A 14,284-nucleotide genomic window follows, 5' to 3' on the forward strand; every position below is an offset into this window, starting at 1 on the left:
TCCTGCTGGGTGCCTCGGGCACGAGGCTGAGCCTCCCTCTTATCCTTGAAAGGGGCCCAGGATGTGGCATCAGAAATGCCATCGGGACTCCCAGCCCCATCAACGGGTCATGTACAAGCTGTTGCCAGGCACCTGCCGCTGTCTCTGGTTCCTCCTCAGTAAGGAGAGGGTGCAGTGCTTGCCTTCGGTGCCTTCTCTTGATGTTCACCCAGGTACCTGTGAGGGGCCAAGGCTGAGGGACTGGGCCTGCAGGGTCAGGCAGACCTGGGCTTGAGCCCCGATTCTGCCCCGAGCTGACTGTGTGGCTCAGAGCAGGTGTCCTAACCTCTCTGAGTCCCAGTGCCTCTGCTGTGAAGTGGGGAGGACGCTGCTCAGCACTGTGGCGAGGAACAAATAAAGCATAAAGAAGACACCAAGTATAAAGGGCTCAGCCCAATTTCTGGTGCGGTTCCATCAATGTTTAGAAAAGTGAAATGAGGGCCACCATCTCAGGAGACCCAGGTGGGAGAATCTTGGGGCCAGTCCTCCAGAGGCTCCCTTCTTCCTCCTAAAATCAAGAATTGATAAAAGATCTTCGTCTCCATTCTCTCTTGGGGCCCTTGACGAGGCTGCAACCTTCTCCCCACAAGACCTCTTTACAACCGCAGGTTTCCGGCCAGGGACAGAGGGAGGTGGGGAAACGGGGGCTCACTGGCTTTGAGGCCACAGAAGGGCAAGTACAGCCTTGTCCCACAGGTGAGGGGTGAAATGGGGGGCAGACTGGAGCTGGGGGGCTGCTGGGTGGAGCGGGGAGCAGGAGCCGAGGAGGGGACTCCATGCAGTGGCCCAGGAGGGTCGGGAAGTGGGGCCTTTCCCACAGGAAACCCTGGCAGAGGAGCCGGTCTCAGGCGAAGGGTTCTTGGCCCAAGCTGACCGTGACCCTGATCCCCCGGGCCATGAATATGGAATCAATGTGGCCCCCAGATCAAAGCTATAAAAGTTAGAAGGAGGATGGGAGGATCTGGAAGTAGGAAACCGAAGAGGAGAGGAAGGAGGAAGAGGAGAGGGGAAGGAAGGAAGGAGGGAAGGAGGAAGGAATGGAAGAGGAGGGAAGAATGGAGGGAAGGAAGGAAGAGGGAAGGGAAGGAAGGGAAGAGGAAGGAAGGAATGACGGAAGGAGAATAACAGTAGTGGGGAGTGGAGGAAGAAATGAGGGAGAGGAAGGAAGAGAGAGGAGAGCGCAGACGCGGCGGGTGGGTTGGCGATTCGGCGACCCGGGCGAGGGTAGCAGAGGGCGCGGCGCGGAGCGAGCGCCAGCATAGCGGGCAGCGGCGGCGGCGGCGAGCGCGGGGTCTGGCGAGCATGAGCGCGGCGGCGGCGGCGGCGGCGGCGGGTAAGGCGGCGCGGGCTCGGGCCGGCGGCGGCCGGGCGGCGCGGGTTGCCGAGTAGCCGCGGGCGGCGACGTAAGATGTGGCCGGCCGCCGATCCCTGAGCCACGCGGCCGGATTCGTTCCCGCGCCCGCCTGTTCTGAAGCCTGCCCGCCTCAGCCCTGCCCAGCCCAGCCCGCCCCTGCTCGGCGCTGCTCCTGTTTATCCAGACCGCAGTCTCGGCGGTCCCCGGCAGCCCCAGAAGCTGACAATCCGTTGCGGCGGGTGGCGGGGCATCGGTGGGCGTGGCAGCTCCCCGCACTCCCCAGGCGGCCCCGGCGGGCGCCGGCTCCCCGGCCAGCCGGAGCCAGGAAAACGATGGGCACGAGGTGAGCTGCGCCCCGGGGCGGGCAGGGCGGGGCCGGGAGGGGCGCGCCCGGGCCAGGGTCCGAGCGCGGCGTGGAAAGGGGCCGGGGCGGAGCTCTCGGCGGCGGAGAGTCTGGGCGAGTGGGGGGCGGGGTCTGCGGCGCGGGGCTCCGGAGAAGGGGTGAAGGGTGGGCGCACTGGGAGAGGCGGGTAAGGGTCATATGACTGGGGTCCGGGGCTCTTTAGAAAGGGGCTGGGGACGACCGGGGAAGGGTCTGGGGGCAGGAGCCCTGCGGGACAGCCGGTGTTCGGCACTGGGGTCCGCGCCGGCGCTCACCAAGGTCGGGGTCGCTGAACCTTGGAGAAGAAGGGGCCGGGTTGCGAAGAGCAGTCCGGGGCGCACCGTGCCGGGACGCGGCGGCCGGGACCAGAATCCGCGTCCGAGGTGGGGACTGGCTTCTGAGAACCGAGTCGGGGAGCGCAGTGAGCTGGGAGCCCCGTGCGGGCTGCACGGGGACTGAGGGCCACGCTGCGGACCCAGAGGGACCTGGGGGTCCCAGCTGGGCAGCTCAGGGGACGGGGAGAAGGACCTCTCCCAAGTGCCTGCTCCTCGGTCCTGGTCCGCCGCGTGGCCCCCGAGGAACCACTGTTGCCTCCAGGGGCCGAATCAACATTGATCCCGCGCCCGGGTCTGGGGTGGCCCCGGGGCGGCCTCAGAAGCTCATTAGCGCCCGCGGTTGCCATGACAACGAGACCCCAAGCGTCTCGAGGTTATATTTATTCTAATTATTATTATCATTATTAGTATTAGTATTTGTTACTCAGCCAGAGGGAAAAAGAAAGGAAAAAGCCAGCGCGTCCTGGCACCTACAACTGTTACCTCTTTGGAAAGAGTCAAGAGGATATGGGCGAACAAGGCCGGGTCCATTTCCCCGCTGGGTGCCCCCCACTCTTGCTAGCTGCCCCAGCCTCCCCCCTGGGGCCATCGGACAGGGAAGGGGAGTTATGTAATCTGCGGGAGAGCACCTCTGAGGATGCCTCTTTGTATCTCCCCTACCTCTCTGGGCCTCCTGAGCCTGTTTTAAGTGACTGCACCTGTCACTTACAGGAATCCCAGCCTAGGATGGGAAGAACACAAAGTGCCCCACACAGGGACTCTCTGGGGGTGGCCTCCAGTCCCCTCTCCAGGGCTGTATGACCTTGACCAAGGCTCCTGATGCCTCCCAGCCCATTTCCTCATCTGGAAGACAGAATGGCAGCCATACCCACCACCAAAGGCTATTGTGAGCTCACTGTGAGAAACCCTTGTCGGTTCCCACTGAGCGTTGGTGGCTGTGTGACCCCAGGCAGCTGTCCACATGTCTCTGGACCTCAGCTTCCTAGACTATAAAATGAGGGCCCTGCTGTAGGCATTGTCTAAGGTGTTTTTGGTCAGTAATGTCCTGTGCATCTCGCTGCTGGATGGCTGTGCCTGAAATACCATCAAGTTCAGCTCTGTTCAGACCCAGACTGATGAGAATTCCCTCCCTGCATCACCCTTTGTTTCCTCACCTGAGTCTGATTGTCCAAATCTCTCTGGGAATCAGATGGTCCAGGGGTAATCGTTGGGACTTTTCACCTACCGGTAGGCTTTAGCTTCGGTGAGAAATGTCATTTGAAAGCAGAATTCAAATAACCTTCAAGTCCCAGCATCAACCAGGACAATCCCCATGCCGGTCATGGTTGCCTAGAACTGGGGAGTCGCTCCCCATCCCCTGAATCTGTGACTGCTCAGCGCAGAACGCCTCTCTGCAAGCACCCCGTCTCCAGAGAGGCTGTCTACTGTGCCTGTTCTGGCAAGAGATGACCAGGAAGTTCTGCAACCAGGCAGCCCTGGCCCCTCTTGTGGTTGAAGCTGAAAGCCCCAGGCAAGGGTTTCTGACAGTTTCTTTCTTTAATGTCATCTTCACGCTGCATTCCTGGCTCTGTCTCAGGCATCTGGGAGGTATGGACTGATGAAGAGGAGTGAGGGGAGCAGTTTGGCTTGGAGCCGTGTGAACGCGCGCATGTGCACGTGTGTGTGTGTCCCATTCTCGCTCTCCTGAGCCACCCAGCCTGGAGCTTATCAGGGCAGGTGGACCAGATGAGAAGGGTAGGGGGCAGGGCCAGTGCTGCTCAGTCAGACCTTTGTAAGTGACAACAAAAGCAAGTGGGACCTGCCCAGAGTGAGACCAGCTGACGGCCACTCCCAGTTACCAGTCATCCATCCATCCATCCCTTCCCTCCCCTTCTTAAGCCAGCTCCCCTAACCCCCATGCCTGTGCTGAAGGGCCTCGGCTCACCCTTGGCAGCTCTTGAGGAAGCAGAGGAGGAAGTGACCCTGGACAAGCCAGCAGAGCTGGGGGCATGCCTAGGTCAGGTCATGAGGCAGTGGGGAGCTCCTGGGGATTGGGAAGTGCACGTGCGGGAGGCACTTGTCCTTTGGAACCTGGGAGGGGTTGGGGCCAGGGGAGCTTGGTCCAGAATGACAGGCATGAATCAGCCAGAGGAAGGGGGAGGAGATGTTCTGGGCAGGGACCCTCTGTGGGCAGAGCTGCAGACACAACAGGGTGGCTGAAGCCTTCTGGACCTGCGGGGCTGGGAGGTGGCTGCAGGCCTGGAGGGCTGGGGGATGGAGCTCCCCTGGAGCAGGGCCAGGGCAGGAGACACCACCACCCCCAGCTTGAGTGAGGGTTTGAATGGCAGAGTGGGGCAGGGAGGAGGGAGGGAGGCCAGTTTGGAGCTTAGACAGCTTCTGGGTGGGCTGCCCATGGTTGAGTTGGGCAGAGGGAGAGGCAGTTTTGGCCAAGAAGGTGAATCTGATTTCCAGTTTCCTAGGACAATTGGCCAAGCCCTCTCCAGCCCCACCCCAAAGGCCACACTGCAGGAGGGTTGCCTCATGCCCAGGCCCTTGGCTTCTGGGGTGGGTGGGGGGAGGTGGCATGTGGACACCAGGTCTGGCCACTTCAGCTGTCTGTGTCCACAATACAGGACTTCACCGAACAGGCTCACAGTTGCACCCTGCACAGCACTAGGATTGCACTTGGCAGTGACAGCCCAAAGGCCTGCTCCACGCCAGGTACTATGCTGAGTGCACGTGGAACCCAGCTTCCCACTTAATCCTCATGCCAAACTTGTCAATGGCAACTGTAGATTCTGTTGTATGATGAGGAAACTGACCCAGAGAGGCTAATAATACATAACCCCACCAGGACCAGGCTCCCAACCACTACACTACATTGCCTAGTGCGGGGTGGGGATGTAGAGGCTCCTAAGACACAGCACCAGGAGCCATGACGGGGTTGGGGCCCCATAGTCTCACTTCCTACTCATTATCCTGTTTACTTTCCAGTATTACTGACCCAGAGCCTGGCCCGCCTTATGATTAGATGAAAGCTATCACCTCCCTTCTTAGGGATGCTCTGCCTCTATTAACCCAGTCTCGGCTGCTTTAGCTTCTCCCCAGTTGACTCGTACAACAGATTCACAGGATCTTAGAGCGAACTGAGAGCCCCTTCCCCTGCTCCCCCAAGAGGGGCTTCTCTCAGCCCAGCTGCTCTTTCAGAAGTTACTGAAACAATCGTCAACACCTAAGAATAGTGGGACCTCGTTTCCTAAACACTAAACAGGCAGGGTTCTGAACATCAGAGCCAGGATGAGTGAGGAGTGTGACCCGAGGCCCTGTGCATGCTGGTTATGCCCTCCTGGGGACAGTAGGGGACACCCACTCTGTAGACGCTGGTCTCACTCTGCACAGGGCCTCGCAGGGGGGTGGCCCCATCTTTTCCTCCCTCCCTTTTTGTACCCCTTCCCTCCTTCTTGCCTTCCTCCAGGGTACACATTCCTTGACCCCTAAGCATGAACCCCCTGGGGAGGTGGAGGAGACCCCAAGGTCGTTGACACTCACCCCCGGGCAGCTTCCAGCCAACCTGTTTAATGAATGACTCTATGAATAAATCATTCTCTAGCCGGGGCTGTGGATGTCCTGCTGGCCCTACTGATGTGCCTTCTGTCCCCCCACTCCAGTTATCATGAGCCCCTCCCTCCTTTTCTTCTTAGCTGTGGCCAGGTCAGAAACATTCATCCTGACTTCCCCAGTCACTGGCCGTCCCCCCTCCCCACAAGCCCAGGATTTCTTGTTCAGCACCTCAGGACACAGTACCTCTGAAAGTGCCAGACCAGGCCCAGGCAGGGTCTCTGGCATATGCGCACGTGTGTGTGTGTGTGTGCGTGCGTGCGCGCACCCCGCTCTCCACAGCCCTCAAGGGGGTGGGCAGGGTGGTAGACAAAGACAGTGCCAGCAGCAGGCCTGAGCCTCGTGTGCTGTGCTGTGATGGGGAGAGGCCCCAGGAGCTGCTGGTGGAGGGGGTTGAAGCCGATCTGCTTCCCCGTATTCAGATGGGGACACTGAGGCTGAGAGAGGGCTGGGACTGCATTCAAGGTCACACAGTGAACTGGGGGTTCTTGAGGGCCAAGGATGTTCAAGCCTGTATTATAGACACGGTGGACATTGTCCAGAGGCCTTGAGGAGCTTTGGGGAGTCGGGGCGGTGTGGGGCAGTACAAACATTTCCTAGATGATGAAATTTGCCCTGAAACCCCCCGAGGCACTCCTTTTAGGAAAAGGCTTCAGAATCTCTCCCTGCCTGGCCATCCACAGAAGCAGAAGCTGAGATGAAATGCAAATGCCTCTAGTCCTATATTTTCCGACGTCAACCTGCATGGGGCATTTATATCGACAGCCCATGCCCCCCAGCCTGCTGTCCCTCCCCTCGCATCTGGGACAAATGCTCCAGTCACCACCCATCTGCCCACATGCACACCTACCCCAACAGATGTGTGCAAACGCTCCTTCCAGAAATTAAGAAATAATGCATGAGTTTCCCAAATTACACCCATTTAACACTGAATTAAGTTCTGGAAGCTCTTAACAGAGCCCTGGGAGGGAAAAAATTTTTTGTTCACACTTCCCTGGAAAATGAGACAAACCGTGATCTTTGAAAACCCAGCTACATAATCTGATTATTCCTCCCTGGCAAGCCTCAGAGAGGTGCCCAGCAGAGGGAGGGGACGGCCGGCTCTGCCGCGGCGGAGAGATTTGCATTGGGAAATTAGGCTGGGAAAGTTTGTCTCCTGTGCCAGATTCCAAAGCTCCTCGTTGTTGCCTGATGGGCTCAAAATAAAGTGCCGTTTTCTTAGATATTGGCACAAATTAAAAATAAAGGCAAATTCCTTCCATAATCCAGCGCGAGAATTTCCTCTGAGGCTCCCGGAGCTTGTCACGGAAACGATGGTGATTTGCTTTCACTTTGGGTTCCTTTCCTTTGTCGGGAGAATTGTACGTGAGCAGCTGGATTTACAGACCAAAAGAGATGCATTTAGCGTTCATTCATTCCACATTTCTGGAGCACCTACCGAGTTCTGGACGAGGTGCCAGGCCCAGGGGGCGTGGAGGGGCGATTTGAAACAGGGTCCTTCCCTGGTGGGTTTCGCAGTGTGTCTGTCGCGGGGAGGGGCAGGAGAACTAAAGAAAAACCAGCCTCTGAGAGGGGTCAGGCAGGGCTTCCTGGTAGAAGTAACTTTCAGCTTGGGTCTTGAAAGGTGCGTAGGAGAAGGCAGAGGGGCATTTCAGGAGGAGGAGCGGCTTGAGGAAGGTCTCGGTGTGGGTCTCACACGGATGTGGCTTCTCGTTATGAAGGTTCCTTTTCGACAACCTGGCTGGACATGTGGCTTTTTACAAAGCCCTTTCATATCCATTATTTTCCACCGCCCTCGGGTAGCCCAAGGCAGGCCAAGTTTCCCTAAAGGAGAGAGCTGAGCCCAGAAGCCCAAGGTGGCCAGTGTCACAGCCAGGCGGGGCTCTGAAACCCAAGGCCCTGGATCTCATGGGCTGTGTGCGGGTGGAGAGCAAATAGAGTAAGTTATTCTATAGAAATTCTAAAACTTAGAGAACCACATACATGAATTCCAAAGTCTAGAAAGGCCCCTTTCTCCCTCCACGGGAGCCGAACTCCCTGGCTGCAAGAGGGGCTGGGCTTCAGGACCTGGGTCCCGGCGATGCCCATGCTGGGGCTGCCGGCTCTGAGCCTCGGTCTCTGCGTCCAGAAGATGTGCTGATGGAGCCTCTCTCTGCCCATTTGCAGGAAGTCTGGCATCGTCCCAAGCCCCAGAAGGCCCAGGTTCAGCCTTCAGCTCAGGGAGGGTCCAACAGGGTCTTTTTTTCTTTGGAAACAGAGTCTCTTTCTGTCACCCAGGCTGGAGTGCAGTTGCTCCATCTCGGCTCACTGCAACCTCCACCTCCTGGGTTCAAGTGATTCTCTTGCTTCAGCCTCCCCAGTGGTAGCTGGGATTACAGCCTCGCACCACCACGCCCAGCTAATTTTTGTCTTTTTAGTAGAGATGGGGTTTCGCCATGTTGGCCAGGCTGATCTCGAACTCCTGACCTCAGATGACCCACCCACCTTGGCCTCCCAAAGTGCTGGGATTACAGACATGAGCCACTGTGCCCAGCCCTCTAGCAGGGCCTTTGCTGTTTAAATTGTTCAGGCTTCTGGGAGCCAGGCTGGGGTGTGGCAGGGTAGCACCAGCTGGGTGCAACTGCTTGGAATCTGATCCCTAGGACAGAAAGTCCTTTGGGGAATGAGCCATGCAGCTGAGATGAGCCCCATCGTCAGGACAACGGGCCACAGGGAGGCTCCGGGTGCTGATCCCTGGCAGGCTGCCTGCTTCCCCAAGAGCAGCCTGGAATTCCCAAGGCTATGCTGGGGTTCTGCCCAGACAAGTCTCCTCGCTGCTTGCTCCTCACTTTGTGACCCTGGGCAAGTTATATAACCCCTGGAGCCTCAGTTCCCTTACCTGCAAAATGGGTTATTGTGAGACCAGAGAAGATAAATTCATACAAAGGGCTTAGTTAGCACAGTGTAGATTCAATACCTTGTCTGCCTCTGTATTCTCACTTTGATACTGTTACCAACTTTGTGTTACTGTGTTAACATTGTTGCAGCCCTTCCACGAAGCAGGCAGGCAGGAACCAAGTCTGCTCATCCCCAGACCCCTAGAGTAGGGACTGCCATGCCTGTGGTTGTTGAATGAATGAGGAAATGAATCAGGTGAGCAGTTAGACCAGTGGCAGTGTTTCCTACCCAGCACCATGGCAACCGCAGACCACGCAGGTGGGAGCCAGCTTTGGAGCCTGGGTTCTGATCTAGCCCCCATCCCTTACTAGTGACCAGTGGGGGCTGCATATTTCCCACTGAGCCTCAGCATCCTCATTTTCAACATAGAGCTAATAATGATGATAATAACGTGAGTGACTTGAGAGGATTTGAGGCAGAGATTGTAACATTTGAGACAGCTGGGTTAGTTACAGCGATAACCGTTATGTTTGATCCCTAAACTCTGGAGGGACAGTAAGAGTTCAAATCCCAGCCTCCACTCCTCCTGTCTGTGTGGCCTTGGACAGATGACATCACCGCTCTGAGCCTGTTTTCTCATCTAAAAATTGAGATGATATCCACCTCTTCAGGATTTAAACGAGTTACTGCAAGGAATGTGTTTGGTGCAGATGGGCATATAGTAAGTGCTCAGTAAATATAACTGGTATTATTGTCACCACTGCTACATTTAAAAACAGAAACACCCAGGAGACACAGAAGTGGTGAAGGGTCAGAGAACCTCTCTCTGGAAGGGTGGAGGCTGCCTTGTTCCTAGTTTAGCTTGATAGTATCAAGCCCAGGTTTGGCATGCTTTGGACAGGTTTCTGGGAATGAAGTGATGATGGGTGGATGGATGGATGGTGGGTAGATGAATGCATAGATGGATGAATGGGTGGATAGATGGATGAATGGGTAGAGGGATGGATGAATGGGTGGGTGAGGTGGGTGGATGGATGGATGGATGGATGGATGGATGGTGGGTTGATGGATGCACGGATGAATGAATGGGTGGATGGATGGATGAATGGGTGGGTGAGGTGGGTGGGTGGTTGGATGGATGGATGGATGGATGGATGGATGGATGGATGAATGGGTGGGTGAGGTGGACGGATGGATGGGTGGATGGATGGATGGATGGGTGGATGGATGGATGGATGGGTAGATGGATGGATGGACAAATAAATGAATTAGTGAATGAATAAAACTAAGATCAGGGAAGCCAAGGAAGAGGCTGAAGTTTGGGGGCAGAGGCTTCCCTTTGAGGATGCGAGCAACAAAGTGGGATCCATTGTGTAGCTGGACATGATCTCTCTCTCTTTGCTGCATGAATCTTTGTTGACTAGGGATGGTGGCCTGAGTCTGGGAGCCCAGGCTGCTTGGTATCCCTCACAATTTGGTTCTGAAGCTGGACAGAGCTGAGTTCAGGCTGTGACTCCCTCAGCTTCAGCATAGGCAAGTTCCTGCGGCTCTGAACCTCTGTTTCCCCCTCCATAATGCGGGGAGAGGACTGGCTTGCAAAGATAACACACTTGAAGGTGGTTTGCAACCTGTAAAGTCAAACTGAAAGTCAAGGGAGGTGTTGGCTCCACGCAGTGGGTGACAGGGAGCAGAGGGTGGATTTGGAGCTGGTGGAGCTCATGAAACATCAGCCTGGGCACTCTCTCGTCCCCTCCTGAGGAGACCTGAGGTACAGGGTCGGGGAAGGGGTAGAGGAGGCACTTGGGGCAGTGAGGCAGCACCTCCAACTCATGGACAGAAGCAGGCCCAGGGATGGGAGTGCTCTGCCCAAGGCCCTTGGAGCCCCAACCTGATGGGGAGACCCTAACCTGCTCACCACAACCCTATCCTGGGCACTTTGCCAACATCACCTTGTTTAATTCTCATAACTTTCCGTGAGCAGGGACAGGTTGTTATACTCACTAGGGGCTCAGAAGGCAAGGTGAATTCCCCAAGGGCACAGAGCCACTACGTTGCAAAGCCAGGATTTGGACCTGGTGGCTTCTGTTCTTTCTATTGGGGAGGCTGAATTCACTTTGCGGTCAGGAGGGGTGCTGGTGTGGGAGCTCAGGGTCACCACACTCCGGTGCTCACCCCTTACTACAGTGTGGCTTTGCCCAGCCTCCTGTCTGCCTTGGTTTCCTTCTCTGTAAAATGTGTTCACAGCAGGCCCTCCTGCAGGAGTCTGAACCCAGGAGGGACCGTGCAGAGTGCTCCGATGGGCCCACCCTCTCCACTCGTTGGCTGTTCTTTGACTCCTCTTTGGGGAGGAGAGACACCCCGGGAAGGTGTGGGGCCTGTAGGAGCCACAGAGGAGCCGCACTGGGGTTATTCCTGCTTCCCTGCATCTTAACAACCAGGGGCTGGTTTCTGCTGCCTGCTGTTTCCTCAGAAGGGGGTGGGTGCAGGCAGGCATGGGCAGGCCACTTGTCCGGTGCATGTCATGGGTTTATTCACTCCTGAGATAGTACACAGGGCCTGTCCTCACAGGCTCACAGTCTGCAGGGACTCGTGAACACAGTCACCTGTTCTGGCTCCAGACTCAAGCCCTTTGTAAAATAATGCACAGGTGTGAGTGATGACAGAGGATGGGGAGCAATTCTGCTGGTAGGAAAGGGGCTGAGCATCAAGGGGGCCTTCCCAGAGGAGGTGGCATCCAAGGAGATGGAGTCTAAGATGACCAGGTTGACAAGCAAGGGGAACAGGGACATTTGAGGCAGAGGGAACCATGCATCTAGAGCCTAGGAAATGAGTCTGGGAGACTTCTGGGAGCTCTGAGTGGCTGTTCCGTGGCACTTGTGGAAAGCTGAGCAGAAGCCAAGGCTGGAGGACTCTGGTCGCAGGGGGGTGGGTGGCTGGGTGGACGGATGGATCCATGGATGGATGAATGGGTGGAGGGATGGATGAATGGGTGGGTGAGGTGTGTGGATGGATGGGCGGGTGGATGGATGGATGAATGGTGGGTTGGTGGATGGATGGATGGATGGATGGATGGAATGGTGGAGTGTGGTGGATGGATGGATGGATGGATGGATGGATGGATGGATGAATGGTGGTGAGGGTGGATGGATGAATGGTGGATGGATGGTGGTGGATGGATGGTGGTGGTGGATGGATGGATGGATGGATGGATGGATGGATGGAATGGTGGTGGATGGATGGAATGGATGGAATGGAATGGGTGGATGGATGGAATGGTGGATGGATGGATGGATGGAATGGTGGATGGATGGAATGGATGGACGGCGGGCGGGTGACGGGCGGATTTGACGGCGGCGGCGGCAGGACGTGGTCGACGGACGGACGGACGGACGGACGGTGGAAGTGGAGGTGGTGGATGGACGAATGGGTGGAATGGTGGATGGTGGTGGAATGGAATGGTGGATGGATGAATGGGTAGGGTGGACGGACGGAATGGATGGTGGTGGATGGAATGGATGGATGGATGGAATGGTGGTGGATGGAAGGAATGGATGGATGGACGGATGGAGGGTGGATGGATGGAATGGATGGAATGGTGGTCGAGGGAATGGTGGTGGATGGAATGGTGGTGGATGGATGGATGGATGGATGGATGAATGGATGGATGAATGGGTGGATGAATGGGTGGGTGAGGTAGGTGGATGGATGAATGGGTGGATGGATGGGTGGATGGATGGATGGATGGCTGAATGAGTTGGTGAGGTGGGTGGATGGATGAATGGGTGGATGGATGGGTGGGTGAGGTGGGTGGGTGGATGGATGGATGGATGGATGGATGGCTGGGTGAGTGGGTAGGTGGCAGGGGCATTAGTTACTGGATTGCTGGCTAGTTACTGGGTTTGGACATTACCCTGTGGACCTGGATGGCAACTGTGTGGCTGGAGCACTGCCACTCTCACTGCTGTGCCTGGGGCAGACATTGCTACCATTAGACATTGCTAATCCACCATCGTGGCAGGACCCTGGATGCCTGCAGTCCCCCGGCAGCCCCGGGCCCATCAGTGCCCGAGACGACGCCTGTTTGTCTTGCTGCTGGGAATCACAGGGACGATGATACCCCTTCCCAGTTGCTTGTGTCTTGACTAAGCCCCAAACCCAAAGCACTTTCCTTGTGGGAGAAGAGGGTGGGCTGTGGCCGGCCTCTGGTGGGACTCCACTGCCCCACAGTGCTGGCTAGTTCAGCTCTTCCTGCAAAACCAAAGCCTTCCCCTCCAGGGACTAGCTCTCCCAGGGCCTCCCCAGGCATGAGCACCACCCGGGAGTGCAGCCCTTCCTCCATCGCCTGTAGGTCTACAGGCCAGGGGTCGAGCCCCAGACAGCCTGGACATAAGCTGGAGCCGGGCCAAAGAGGGGGTCACGGGGGAGGGCGGGGTCCTGGCAGAATCTTAGGCAGGACTAGGAAAAGATCAGGAGACGTCTCTCCTGAAATTCAAACAATTGGACAATCTGTTCTGGATCGATTTAGAAGCACTGGAGTGGAAAAAAATTAGAAAATATAGTGTGAAAGCTATTTTCTCTCCCTCTAAGCTCACTTGGGCAGAGGAATGAGCTGGAGTTTATTTGTGGACTGTCCAAGGCCCTGACCAGGGCCTCGCACCTCCTCCCTGCCCCCTACTCCACTGCCTGGCCCACTTATCCCCAATGCCTGCTGCCTCCTCCTCCATGCCCAGTTCTGCGCTGACAATAGGGGGTCTCAGAGGGGCAGCATCCCTGTTGGTTCCAGGAACCAACAGCATATAGGAACTCAGACATGGACATGGCTAAGATCGAATGTTTGTGTTCAACAGGCACCCTGAGGGAGGTCCTTCTGTCCCCCTCTCCCACACTGCCAGACAAGGCCTCTCTATGCCAAGGTTGAGGTGTCTCTGCCTAGTTCATTCCTATACCCCCAGAGTCCAGGCCATAGAATCAGGGCTGGCACATAGTAGGTGCTCAGTAAAAGTTTCTTGCCTAAATGATGGAAGGAAGGAAGGGAGGGGGGAAGGAAGGGAGAAAGGAAACTGAGGCTTTAAATGAAGTCACATAGTCTGTTAGAGATGGAGGTGGGATTGGAATCAGATCCATCACCCTCGACACCTGATTTCCCCCCACCCCCGCCGCCCATCACTGGGGCCAGGAGCTAGGTCTGAGACATTTAGGGGCCTCCCACACCGACGACCCCTTTCTTTCCCCGGCACAGTGCATCTCACTCCTCCTAACACAACTCCTACATTTAATCTTTCACGACTTGAGCCAAATGCTGATTGTTTTAAAATAAGCATGTTCAGTGTGAGGCCAGACCGGAGTGGTGGGAAGGGCAGGAGAGCCGAAAGCCAGAGCCTTCCTTCCGCATGGTCTGAATTGTCCCCGAAGGGAGCAGCTCCCTCTCCACTGTGGTGTGGGGAGTTTCTGAGGCTGGAGGAGTTCGCCCAGGGGTAGGGTCTGCCAGGACATTGTGAGTGTGGGGACATCTGGCACTGGTGGGAAATGGGACCAGTGGATCCCAGAATGGTCTCTTCTGTTTTTCCCCTATCACTAGGAGAGGGGGCTGTTCCCAGTAATGAGGAAGTGGTTTCATTTTAGGGACTTGGAGCTCCCTCCTCTTTCCCCTTCATTCCCAAGGACCAAGGCCAAGAGCCCGAGTCCTACAAAGAACTTGGG

The 14,284-nt window shown here is 56.4% G+C and overlaps 1 protein-coding gene across 1 annotated transcript in view; it reads left to right on the top strand.

The window, feature by feature from the left end:
- The first annotated feature begins 667 nt into the window (after window positions 1–667).
- SHISAL1 (shisa like 1) overlaps window positions 668–14,284 on the top strand; it is an 87,348-nt gene continuing 73,731 nt past the window's right edge. The window contains exon 1 of the mRNA XM_009217469.4: window positions 668–735. The gene's annotated coding sequence lies outside the window, so the exon portion shown is untranslated. The remainder of the gene's footprint in view (window positions 736–14,284) is intronic.

Source organism: Papio anubis, chromosome 16 (genome assembly GCF_008728515.1).
Source record: "Papio anubis isolate 15944 chromosome 16, Panubis1.0, whole genome shotgun sequence".
Lineage (NCBI taxonomy): Eukaryota > Metazoa > Chordata > Mammalia > Primates > Cercopithecidae > Papio > Papio anubis.